General features: G+C 40.7%; 1 protein-coding gene across 5 annotated transcripts in view; it reads left to right on the top strand.

Moving 5' to 3' along the window:
- Window positions 1-12,247, top strand: part of KANK1 (KN motif and ankyrin repeat domains 1) — a 210,807-nt gene that overhangs the window by 60,651 nt on the left and 137,909 nt on the right. For all 5 annotated transcript variants that reach the window (XM_061132739.1, XM_061132738.1, XM_061132740.1 and 2 more), the window contains one exon: window positions 9,369-9,494. The gene's annotated coding sequence lies outside the window, so the exon portion shown is untranslated. The remainder of the gene's footprint in view (window positions 1-9,368; window positions 9,495-12,247) is intronic.

The raw sequence follows: 12,247 nt of genomic DNA, 5'->3' as shown, positions 1-12,247 counted from the left end.
ATCTGAGAGCTTGTTTTAGGGTTCACCCCAGACCTACTGAATTAATCTCAAGAAGTGGGACTCCTGCATTTTGTGTTTTTTAAAGGCCCTCCTCATACTTGTGATGTACTCTGAACTTTGAGAACCGCTGGCTTGATACAGTCTTTCCATAATTGTTTACATAGTTTAAACACTTGGGGTTGCTGAGGTGATGCACCTCAAGTAGGAAGCAGTGGGCAGCCTCCCTGGAGGCTCCAGAGTAGATGACCTTGGCAGTCTTTCAGAATCTGTCTTTACAAGATGCAGAGAGGGTAGTAAGGAGGTGGAAGAGGAACAGATACTTGGGTTGCCTCTGCCATGCCATGCACTAAAGGGACTTTCCATGAGATCTCCTACATTCCGTCCTTACCCACTCATGTTTGCACCATTAGCATGTTCCTCCTACCTAATGGGGACTTATCTTTTAGTTGTAACCTCAGTCTCAGCTATTTGCCTTGATTCTTTGATGATCGCTGAGAGTTGATAATCCCTTTCATTTGAGGAGCTGAGCATTGGCTCACAGGGCGTGCCATTTGTGTTCAGGAAGTAGAAAGCTTCTTTCTGAACTAGATGCTTCTTCCTGGAACAGCAGTTTTACTTCAGGCTTGTTGGGAGGAGGAAAGGAAGGGCTTTGTTTTTCTTGTAAAGCACTGTATTCCATGTACAATTTGGTGAAGGCAGTTGTTCTCAAATTGTCACCCTTCCCCATCTCAGCAGCAGCAACCATCCTCCTCCCCTAGACCTACTGAATCAGAAACTCTGAAGGTGAGGCTAGCAACCTGTACTTTAATAATCCCTCAAAGTGATTGCTATTTATGCTAACATTTGAGAACTGCTGGTTTTGGGCAAGAGGAGTAGGTGTTTGGTTTTTTAAGATGGTACCTTCTGTTACAGTTTTCTGGGGTAGTAAAGATGATTCACACTTGAACTTTGGGGATGAGGACACACTGAAGGTAGTATGGCATCCTTCAGAGCATCTGAGAGCAGACTGCTGATGACTTCCTGCTCACACTCCCTTCCCTTGTGCAGAGTCCAGCAAGGGGGACTTCCTGCCACCACATCCCCAGGTCACCCTCGGATGTGTTCCCTTCCTTCACGGAAAACTGAAAGAAGAGAGAGAAATACTGAATGGTATAGAGCTTTCCATCCTGGGGCTTATGGTTTAGAGGGCAAAATTGAGCCAGGTGGTAATCCTATCAGAGAGGCGATCACTTTCAGATCTAATCATAAAAACCAACAAACAACAAAAGACCATCACACTTTTGCTTTCTTTGCCTTAAGTGAAAATATTCTTCCTACTTCATAAATATAGGTACCAAGTAAAGAAGTTGCTTTGGATGACTGAATGATCCTTATTCCCTATGCATGTGATTTTTTTTTTTTTTTTTGCTTTTTCCAAGCAATGGAGGGTAACAAAATCATGTATATTACCAATATAATTTACATGGATGGCAGTTAGATATTTCATTTCTGATTGATTAATCCTAAAAGAGAAAAACTTTTTTCTTAAGCCCTCTATATACAGTATTTTAAAAACTTAATATATTCATATATTTCATTTTTCCCCCAGATTGTATCACAGTTTGAGTCATTGTTGATTTTAAAATACATGCATAAGCAGCTAGATTTATACATTGTCACAGCATCGATGCAAATCCTTAAGGAGAAATCAAGGATGACAATTGAAAATAAAATGCTCATTGCCAAACAGAACTATTCTTTACCATTTCAAGAAGCTGTACTTAGATGTTTATGGGAGAAATTATTCCAGACCCTACCAGTTCTCTGTCAGAAAACATGATATTCTGACAACCGTTTTCTCTCACCTATGTATATAATATTTAGCTTTTATTTGAAATGTTGACCCAAGCTATGCTAAAAATGCCATCTTTAAGATATCAAGCCTATGCAAAGGGTGGACCCTGAGAGCGGAGCACAGTCATAACTCTCAGAGTTTTACTGTTACATCTTCATTTAATAAAATGTCTGCAGCTGAAAATAGGAAAAATTGACCAAATATAGGTTTGAATATGTATTTTTTTTAATGTATTCAAGTATTCAGCCTGCAAGCTTGGAAAAATGGGTTTCAGTGAGGCACACTGTGTCAGAGGAGAAACACTGAAATGGAGGGATGAGAGATCTAGTCAGTGGGGAAGTGTTTCTAGTTGAGGGCCTGGACTGTACTGTGCTGCCTCCCTCCTCCACACCCCACCCCACCCTGGGTCTACTTCCCTCTGGTCTGATTCAGTGCTCACCCAGCACACCCTGTTGTTAGCTTGATAACATGGTAACAGGGAAAGAATGGTATTCAGTTGGGAATCTTCGACTACAAGGAGTAAAACTGATTTAGGGAGCATTTTATCAGGATACAAAGAATCCAGGTACTCCAAAGAATCCAGGATCCTCAGAGACAAGCTGGAATCAAAAACAGGAAAGCACAAGGAATTTGAAAGACTATGTTGGCTCTATTGCCCTCAGCTTTATCTTCACCTTTCTGCTACAGACCGGCTCTATCTGTGGTGCTGTTCACAGATCCCCCGGCCTCCAGAGCCTGGCCGGCAGCTCCTCAGCCCCTATTTCCAAGCCCCAGAGGAGAACAATTTTGTCCAGCCTGGGTCTGATGTCTTTAAGTGGTCCAGTGATCTGGTGGGAGTAGGCCAGTCCAGTGGGCCAGTGATGTGTGTATGCACTGGGAGACAACATGGGAGGCCCACCTCTGACCCTGTGGCTGCCTCAGAACATTCCAAAGAAGGGAGTAGTTTGCATAGAGGGGACAAAAGCATTCCCCCACACACATAGCATTAACATATTGCTGTGGGTTTATTCATTAACCCCATCTGGGGGAGTAATCATCTTTGGCTCCAAGAAAATCTGGACATTGGACCTAAAAAGCCTTGGGCCAGACTCTGAATCAGGATCATGAATTGCAGTGAATTTTCCAAAGTGACTACACTCCACGAGGCCTCACAGCCATCAGCAGCAGATGCCTCTGGAGCCCCCTGTCTCTGTTAGTGCAGACCCTTTAAACAGCAGGGCTGGTGAGCGAGGCTGGATGTTCTTAGTGAAATGCCTGCATAATGCAAAAGCCTCATGAACCTCTAAAAGCGTTCTTTATTCTGAATAACATTTTGATCCACTGGTGGAAGCCAACGGAGTTAAACTAACATTATCAGAAAAATATGTAGGTTACTAGATCTTAACCCTTCTTCCTTCATTTCCTCACTCAGTTGTTAATTTGAATTGGAAATCACTCTTAGTCCACATACTTAACAGTGCAAGAAATAGTGCATTTTCCTGAATCAAGTTAGTTTTGACTGTAAGCCTCTGCTTCCTTAAGGTAGCAGGAAAGTAACCTTGGTTAGACTTTGATCTCTTTCCTACACCACTCTCCCAGGGTTGTGCCAAGGTTCCAGATTCTTACTATCATTCATGAGGTCAGGAAAGCACCCTGGGTCGTCTGTTGATACTGGTCCCCACTGCTTCTGGGGGAGCATGTTTGAGGCTGGGGAGAATGCTTTGTCACAGCTGGGAGGCTAAGCTCAGCATCTGGTCAGACTCTGGGGGCTCTGGCACATCTGAGGATGCCGCCAGGGAATAGGTGTGATCCTCTGCTGGTCTGAGTCCCACAGTCATTCTCCTCCAAGAATCTCCTCTTAATATGAAGGAAGGTGGTGGTGGTGGTGGTTCTCTCTTCTCAAACCCTTTTCTCCTTAAAGAAGCCCAACCACAGGCTCCCTGAAGCAGGGAAGCCAGAGCCCCCTCCCCATGTGAATGAGGAGAATTTGGAGAGAAAAACGTCGAGGAAGCCTCATGCCCTAGAGGCAGTGACTGTCCAAGTGCTGGCTGCGGAAGACAGTGTGGTGGCTCTGCCTCCTCTGCAGTCACTCACCTGTGGGTACAGCCGCACTTCGGGGCATCACCTGCTCTTCCTCATGGCCACTAATTTATGGGTGCTGTACCTGCCCCTAAATGGCAGGAGTTTTAGGCATTTATTGTTGCTTGAATGTTTCCAAAACCGTATTTTGTAAACCTGTTTACTCTAGTGGTGTGCGCGTGTGTGTGATCAGTTGTGTCCAACTCTTTGCGACCCTATGGACTGTAGCCTGCCAGGCTCCTTTGTCCATGAACTTTTCCAGGCAAGAATACTGGAGTGGGTTGCCATTTCCTTCTCCAGGGGAGCATTCTGACCCAGGGATTGAACCCATGTCTCTTGTGTCTTCTGCATTGGCAGGCAGATTCTTTACCACTGCGCCACCTGGGAAGCCCAGTGGCAAGTCGCTTTAGTCCTGTCCAACTCTTTGTGACCCTGTGGGTTGTAGCCTGCCAAGCTTCCCTGTCCATGGGATCCTCCAGGCAAGAGCACTGGAGTAGGTTGCCATGCCCTCCTCCAGGGCGTCTTCCCAACCCAGGGGTTGAAACTGAGTCTCTTACGTCTCCTGCATTGGCAGGCAGGTTCTCTACTGCTAGTGCCACCTGGGAAGGCCAGAATAGCATTCAAATTAGTGAGCATTTCTATAAATCTTCAGTGAGCATTTCTCTAAATCTTTAGTGAATTTATAAAAGGGTGGGGGAAAGATTCCCTTTTCTGGCAGTGGATAATTTAGTTCTGTTAATATTCCTGCAGAGAAACTTGTCTCCATGGCTCACATATATGCAATTTTGCCCTCAGAGTTCTCAGTGACTAGACTAATTGTGAGTGCATCCAATTTCAGTGATCATCTACCTTCCTTTTGCCATTACTTTAGACCCTGCTTTGGCCACAGCACAACTAATGCATTAAAAAATAAAAATATTTTGGAAGGATATACTTAAGATTAAATCAAGGGGAATGCCATAGAAATTGGCAAAGCTTGCACAAAGCATTAATAAAAAAATATGTGGTCTTGAGCAATCAGTATATTACATAGAATCTGTGAATGCCTCCTCATCTAGAATTTCAGTACAAGCTGTCTATAAAATATTTATACAGCACAGTGCTGCTTCAACCCTGACAAAAGCATAGGTTCAGGTGTATGCGGTTACTACAGACATCACTAACGTATAAGCAACTAAAGCACCTTTAAGAGTGTTTGGAATGTTAGAAAGTAAACTGTCTGTCATGGGGTTCAGTTAGTAGTAACTGAAGAAGTGGCCTTGGTTCCTAAACAGAATTGTTTATTTTGTTGCCAGAATGGCACTTATTAGTAAAGACACATCATAGAGGAAGATTAGAGAAGAGAGGTTACTAATGTGAAATTTAAAAGAATAGATGGTGCAGAAGCTAGTAACCTGGTTTACTGTTGGTACAGGGGCCAGAGTAGTTCCTGAGATGACTTTTAAGAAATGTTATTAAAAATACAGCTGAGAATAATTCTGTTATCAACTCTTTTTTTTTTTAGCATCAGTGCAAAGCTCATTTGTTAAATAAATATCTGATTATAACTTTATTAACTATACGTGCTTAATTCATCTCATCTGTAAAAAGGAATGATAATACTTGCCTAATGGGCTCATTGTAAGAATCAAAAGAATAAAGCACCTTAGTAAGGGTTTGGTAAGAAATAGCGTTTTTTGTTTTTTGAGTGTACGTTTGTTTTAACAATAATTGCTTCCATTCATGACTTTACCTGCATTTTCTTTAATTCTTGAAGTAGACCAGTGAACTGTGGACCATTTTAGAGTAAAGTTAAAAACCGAAACTATTTGCAGCACTTAGATCAAAGTTCATACATAGCATCCTCATAGAAGGATGCCTCTGTATCCTGTGATAGAGATCCTTTCTGGTTCAAAGAAGCTAGAATTGGTTTTGTTCCTGATACCCAAAGATTCCCAATTAGTATACCATCTTCTCTGCATTATTAACGTACCAAGCTAATAATATCCTTCATAGATGAAGAGATGCTACAAGTCAATAAGGTAGACACTGTAGCAGGAAAACAAAGGACATATGAGAAGTGCAAAAAAGTAAAAAATGTTCAAGCTCAGAGATATGTTAATAATAGGGAACTTATGGAATCTATAAGAGGATAATTTAAAAATTAATACTGCCCATGTTTAGAGGGAGTGTAGAGAAGTATACCACTTATATGCTGCTCATATACCACTCAAACAGACATCGAGTGAAACATTCTGCAGGACAAGCTATCAGTAATATCAAATGCATATTTTTTCATGTTTGACCCATGACTTTCTCCCTAGCAAGTACTTAGTGGTGTGTTTGAGGATATCCGTCTTAGCATTATCTACATATTAAAAAATTGAAAGTGACTTAAATGCTTCAGGGAGGTTTATTAAAATTGATGATTGTACATTCATTAAAACTGAAGGCATAAGAGGTTAATAAGTGACACAACACTTCCATCAAAATAAAAATAAATGGGAGTAGCAGGTTACAAAATAATGCCTAGAATTCACTTTTAATAAAAATTTCATATGCTTACTCATTTGTTTATTATGTTTATGAATGTGACATCATCATATCAAAATAGAAGGAGAGTAAAAAATGCTAATGGTACTTAAATTTTCTTTGTTATTCATATTTGATTTTTATAAACTTTTGGTAAAGACCCTTAAAGAAAGAAGAAACATTTAAAGTTATCTTTTTGACAAATCAGCATATATTATGTAGGTTACCCAAAGGTAGTCATATGATATCTGACCTGAATCTGGACTTTTGCTGTGTTGATCTGATACATTTCAGTGTATATGATACATTTCCTTTTCTTTGTTAGATGAATAACTATCATTTATCTCAAGCAGGAAAATATAATTTAGATGTTCAGACTTGATAGCATATAGCTGTTGAATGGTTCTGTAAGGTTTCTTAGAGAACCAAAACCAGGCACGCAAGAGTGGTGTCAGGAGAGAGAGGCTGGAAGGATTTGCATTAAATTATTTTCAGTAGCCAAGCTCTGTGTATATGGAAAGGCATAGAGCAAGGAAATAAGAATGAGAGTTTTTATCAGACTGTCAAATAAACTTCAGGGTAGAAAATGACCAGCATAACCCTTTTGGCTTGATAACCACAATTCTTGACACAATTCTCTCCTTGTCTCCATTTGCTCGCCCAGCTTCTTCTCAATCCTTTTTAGTCTGCATCCTGGACCAGCCCTATTGAAAACTGTCCTCAGGGGTCCCCAGTGACCTCCCTAGTAATTGTTACATCCAGGGACATCTTGTTCTCCATACACAGCATTTGAGGTCACGTGTCTTTCTTTGGGTTGATGTGCCTCTCTACCCTCACAGTTATTCTCCTGCCTCTGTAACCACTCTCTGTCTTTTTCGTTGGCTCATCTTCCTCCATCTCCCTTGAACCCTCACTGTGTCCTCTCATTCCCCTTACAACCTTCATTTTCCTAGTGCTTCATCTTATTTGAGGTAAAAGTTTAGCAGCTAGTCTTTCCTTACTGTGAGTCATTCCTGCTGCTGCTGGGAGTTTGGGTCATAAAATGGTTTTTGGAATTAGAATATGTTTGCATGGACTTAAAATCTACAGACACTGGAGACACTTAGAGGTCATCTCTGGCTCTATGAAAAGACAGTGGGTTGCCTATGAATGGTCTACTTACTGATGATGTTATAAGCTCCTTGTGTGAGCCTCTCTCCATACAACAAAAATAGTGGAATTAATAAAAGAATCTTATGTCAAGGCACAAAGGCTTATAAATTTCAGTGAGCATTTGTAGAGATGATGCAAAAAAACAAAAAATATATACCATATTTGTAAAAGCTTTGATGTAGTCCTTGCCAAAATGAAAAACAAGTTTAAAAAATCAAAATAGTCACTTTCCAGTTGGAGAGCTAAGCTCAATAAACTCAAAACAAGGGCCAGTACCACTGAGAAACTGTGTGAGGGTTAAATTATCTGGGAGGTGGGATCTCTGAGTCTGTGAACCCGAGATGGGCTTCACAGAGGGAATAAGAAAAGCTGTGTCTTGTGTGGGGAATGATAGTTGCGAAAGCAGGTCAGAGGAGTATGTGTTCTTTGAAACGTAACAAGACTTACCTGCCTAAGACAGAAGGTGTTTGTTGGAAGCTGGAGGAAGATAAGATAAAGTAGAGCCAGATTATGAAGGAACCTGAAAGCCAGCAGAGGAGTTTACATTTAATGGAAGAGAAATGTATTATGACTGTGGATATAAGAGATGTGGATGTAATAGAATGCTAGATTTGGAGATGAGAAGAACAAAGGACTTCAGAGTTGGAGTATCCTGTAAGGTGAGGTGGGGGTGACTAATATTTGCTGTACATGCTGTATGTCAGGTACAAGATCAAATAGTTCTTATTTTTACAGCAACCTTAGAGGTAGATGATATCATCCCCATTTCATGTATAATAAATGAGCTCTGGGGAAATACAATGTGTCTGAGTTTTTAGAGTACTTAGGCCAGAATTGAACACGTCTGACTTCAAAGCACAATGAGGATGGAGAATGTTGAAATCAGTTCCTGATTTTACACTCAGGAAAACTGAGACCCAGAAGATGGGGGACTATCCAAGGTTACCCAAGTAATGGAATGAAAGCAGTTGGATAGGTAGTGATCTGCAGAGAGAGGCCAGGTTAGAGGCTGCTGTTGTAAACAGGTGGGGGTGCCAAAGAATTTGGTACTAGTGGAGGCATGTTTTATTGTTGTTTAGTTACTCAGTCATATCCAACTCTTTTGTGATACCATGGACTGCAGCCCGCCAGGGTCCTCTGTCCTTGGGATTTCCCAGGCAAGAATACTGGAGTGGGTTGCCATTTCCTTCTTCAGGGGATCATCCCGACTCAGGGATCAAACCCACATCTCCCGCCTTGTCAGGCAGATTCTTTCCCATTGAGGTACCAGGCATAGGAGTAAAAAAGAGAAGCAGAGAGCAGTGGGACATTCAAGGGAAAGTGGTGGTGGACTGATACTGGCATGGGCAATGATGGAGGGGGATGACATGAAAATAGTCCCAGAGTTTTAATCCAGGGGAACTGCAGTTCACAGTGAAAATCCTCAGTGGAGCTAATTTTCAGAGAAAGGCCATCTATTTCTTATGGGCTAGTCTGATTCTGAAATGACAAAGATACCAAATATAAAAAGTGATGGTATTTGTGAGCTGATTTATGTACAAATTGATGGATACATGAAGAGAAGTACATGAAGTAGAAGTGAACTGATGGTGAGACACCCCAAGAGCTAGTGACTAGCTTTTACCTAAAGGAAAGGAGGTATGGTGATATCCTAGGCTTTTTAAATTCTGGTCTGCCACTTCCACCTGTAACCAGAAAATGCCTTAACCATAATAAACCACATAGCTGTCTTTAGTAATTGATTCCCCTCTCCTGTTAGAAAGGAGTATTGCCCCATCACATTTCCCACAATGAGACTCTTTTTTCCTTTCAGAATGATTGTCACTGTACTGAATGGACTGCTGAACTGTTGAATTACTTCCATCTTTTGACCATACTAAGAAATTGTCCATGGAGCTGAGATACTTATTGCAGTAGTTTCTGGCCTTACATACTTAAGGTAAGGTATACTTTTTTCCCATATTACTATCATGAAGTTGTCATGTTTTTCTTCTTTAACTTTGCTTTTTTTTTTTTAACTTTGCTTTTTAAGAGACATTAATCTATTCTTTTCTTCTAGCTTTTATGCTCTAATAATCCCTTCAGAGTGCTCTTAATCTGAAAATATGAGTGCAGAAAAGACTTTTATATAATGAAATATGAGCAAGCTGTTTGAAAAATAAAGGGGGAGGTGTATTACTCTTCAGATTAAATCAATAAAAGTACCCCATTTCCTTAAACACCATATGCATAGACTGGGTTATACTAGAGAAACTTAATAGATTGAAAGGAATATTTATTGTTAAGACTACTTAAAAAAATGAAGATACTTAAGTGTTAATATATTGCAGGCTCTATTCAAATAAAGAAAATTTAGAAAATACATAGAACTTAAAAAAAAAAATCTGTTATTTCACTTCCAGAGATAACCAGTGTTAAAATTTTGCTACATTATTTATGATTCTTGTTTTTACAGATATTTGTAATGGGGTGTGTGTGTGTCACATGTGTTAACTTGTTATATTTTTACAAATGAGAAACATTTATCACAGGCTTATTCCATGCCAGGCTTTTGTACCAACCACTTTACATACATTACTTTGTTGACTCTCACAACCCTATGAGATTGGTGCTTTTTTTATCCCCATCTATACACGAGAAAGTTGAAGCTCAGAAAAATTAAATGACTTGCCACGTTCAGAAAACTGGTGAACCTACTCAGAGCTTGAACCAGTCAGATGCCAAAGCCCTACCAGCAGGCTTTTTTACTTGCTTTTTTCCTTGACAGCGTGCTTTGCCTTCTCTCCTACAGCAGCATTTCACATTATATGGTGTTCGTTTATTTTGGTATGCAGTGGTTTCTCTACCCATCTCCTTTTGTTGGACATTTACTTCTTTTTCCTTATTTAGTTTCAGAAACAACATTGTAATAACAACTTTGGTGCCCATCCATGATTGTCTGTCTAGGGCGGATTGCTGCAAGTGGCATTGCTGAATCAGCCCACGGTGTGGGAATGAATCCCTCAGGTGTGTGATGCATTCTGCTAGTTGCCTTCTCAAAAGGTTGTGGGAGTTTATATTCCCACCAGGAGAACATGGAAGTACCTGATGACCCTAAGTCCTCAACAGCATAGGTAGTTGGCAAATGAATAATTTGATTTGCCTTTTTAAAAGAGTCCAGGTCAGGTCCATCTTCTTATCTCTAATCCTTTAGAGCCTTAGCCTCCTGACTGGTTTCTGTCCCTCCACTGTAGACCTCAGTTAGTCATTAAAGGCATTGCAGGACAATGGGTAAAAACATGGACATTAGAGCTAGATGCCTGGATTCAAATCATGGCAGTATTGCTCTGCCTCAGTTTCCCCATCAAAAAGTGGAAATAATAATAAAGCCTTCTCCTGGGGTGGTGCTTAGGGTTGCAGAGAGGCAGACACAGCTGAGCGATTGACCAGCAATTTTAGAGCAAGTGCATGACTCCTGGTATGAGCTTAGTAATTGTTGGCTACTGCTGTTGTCTTCCAAAAGTCCATGCTCAGGTAACTGAAAAACCATAGGTTATATGCAGTTGACCCTTGAACCACATGGGTTTGAACTGCATGGGTGCACAGATTTTTTTCAGTAGTAAATGCTATAGTACTGGATGATCTGTGGCTAGTTGAACCTGCAGATGTGAAACTCTGGATTCTGAGGAAGGCATAGATGGAGGGCCGACTATAGATTTTTGATTGTGTAGAGGGTTGGCACCCCTAACTCCCATGTTGTTCAAGGATCAACTGTACTTGTTTTAAATTAAATGTGATCATTATCGAAGTAGTAATTCACAGCAGAAACTACAGATGCTGACATTGTTATTACATGTTAACACCATGAGCAGCCTGAAGGTCAGGCTCCCTTGATGATGCAGGGTCAGGATATTGAAGGAAGAGAAGTAACAGGAATAAATAGAATGTTAAACTGCTATATTAGCTAACAGAGCACTTTTACATGCATTATCTTGCTTGATCCTCAAACATAACTGAGACAGGTGGAGCAGGTATCATTAACCTTGTTTTACAGAGGAACTGTGAAAAATTCTGAAAGAGATGGGAATACCAGACCACCTGACCTGCCTCTTGAGAAACCTGTATGCAGATCAGGGAGCAACAGTTAGAACTGGACACGGAACACTAGACTGGTTCCAAATAAGAAAAGGAGTACGTCAAGGCTCTATATTGTCACCCTGCTTATTTAACTGATATGCAGAGTACATTCTGAGAAACGCTGGGCAGGAGGAAGCACAAGCTGGAATCAAGATTGCTGGGAGAAATATCAATAACCTCAGATGTGCAGATGACACCACCCTTATGGCAGAAAGTGAAGAAGAACTTGATGAAAGTGAAAGAGGAAAGTGAAAAAGTTGGCTGAAAGCTCAACATTCAGAAAACTAAGATCATGGCATCTGGTCCCATCACTTCATGGGAAAGAGATGGGAAAACAGTGGAAACAGTGGCTGACTTTATTTTTCTGTGCTCCAAAATCACTGCAGATGGTGATTGCAGCCATGAAATTAAAAGACGCTTACTCCTTAGAAGGAAAGTTATGACCAACCTAGATAGCGTATTAAAACGCAGAGACATTACTTTGCCAACAAAGGTCCATCTAGTCAAGGCTATGGTTTTTCCAGTGGTCATGTATGGATGTGAGAGTTGGACTATAAAGAAAGCTGAGTGCCAAGG

This window comes from Dama dama, chromosome 29 (assembly GCF_033118175.1).
Source record: "Dama dama isolate Ldn47 chromosome 29, ASM3311817v1, whole genome shotgun sequence".
In the NCBI taxonomy this organism is placed as follows: Eukaryota; Metazoa; Chordata; class Mammalia; order Artiodactyla; family Cervidae; genus Dama; species Dama dama.
This window is presented reverse-complemented; position numbering and strand designations above follow the sequence as displayed.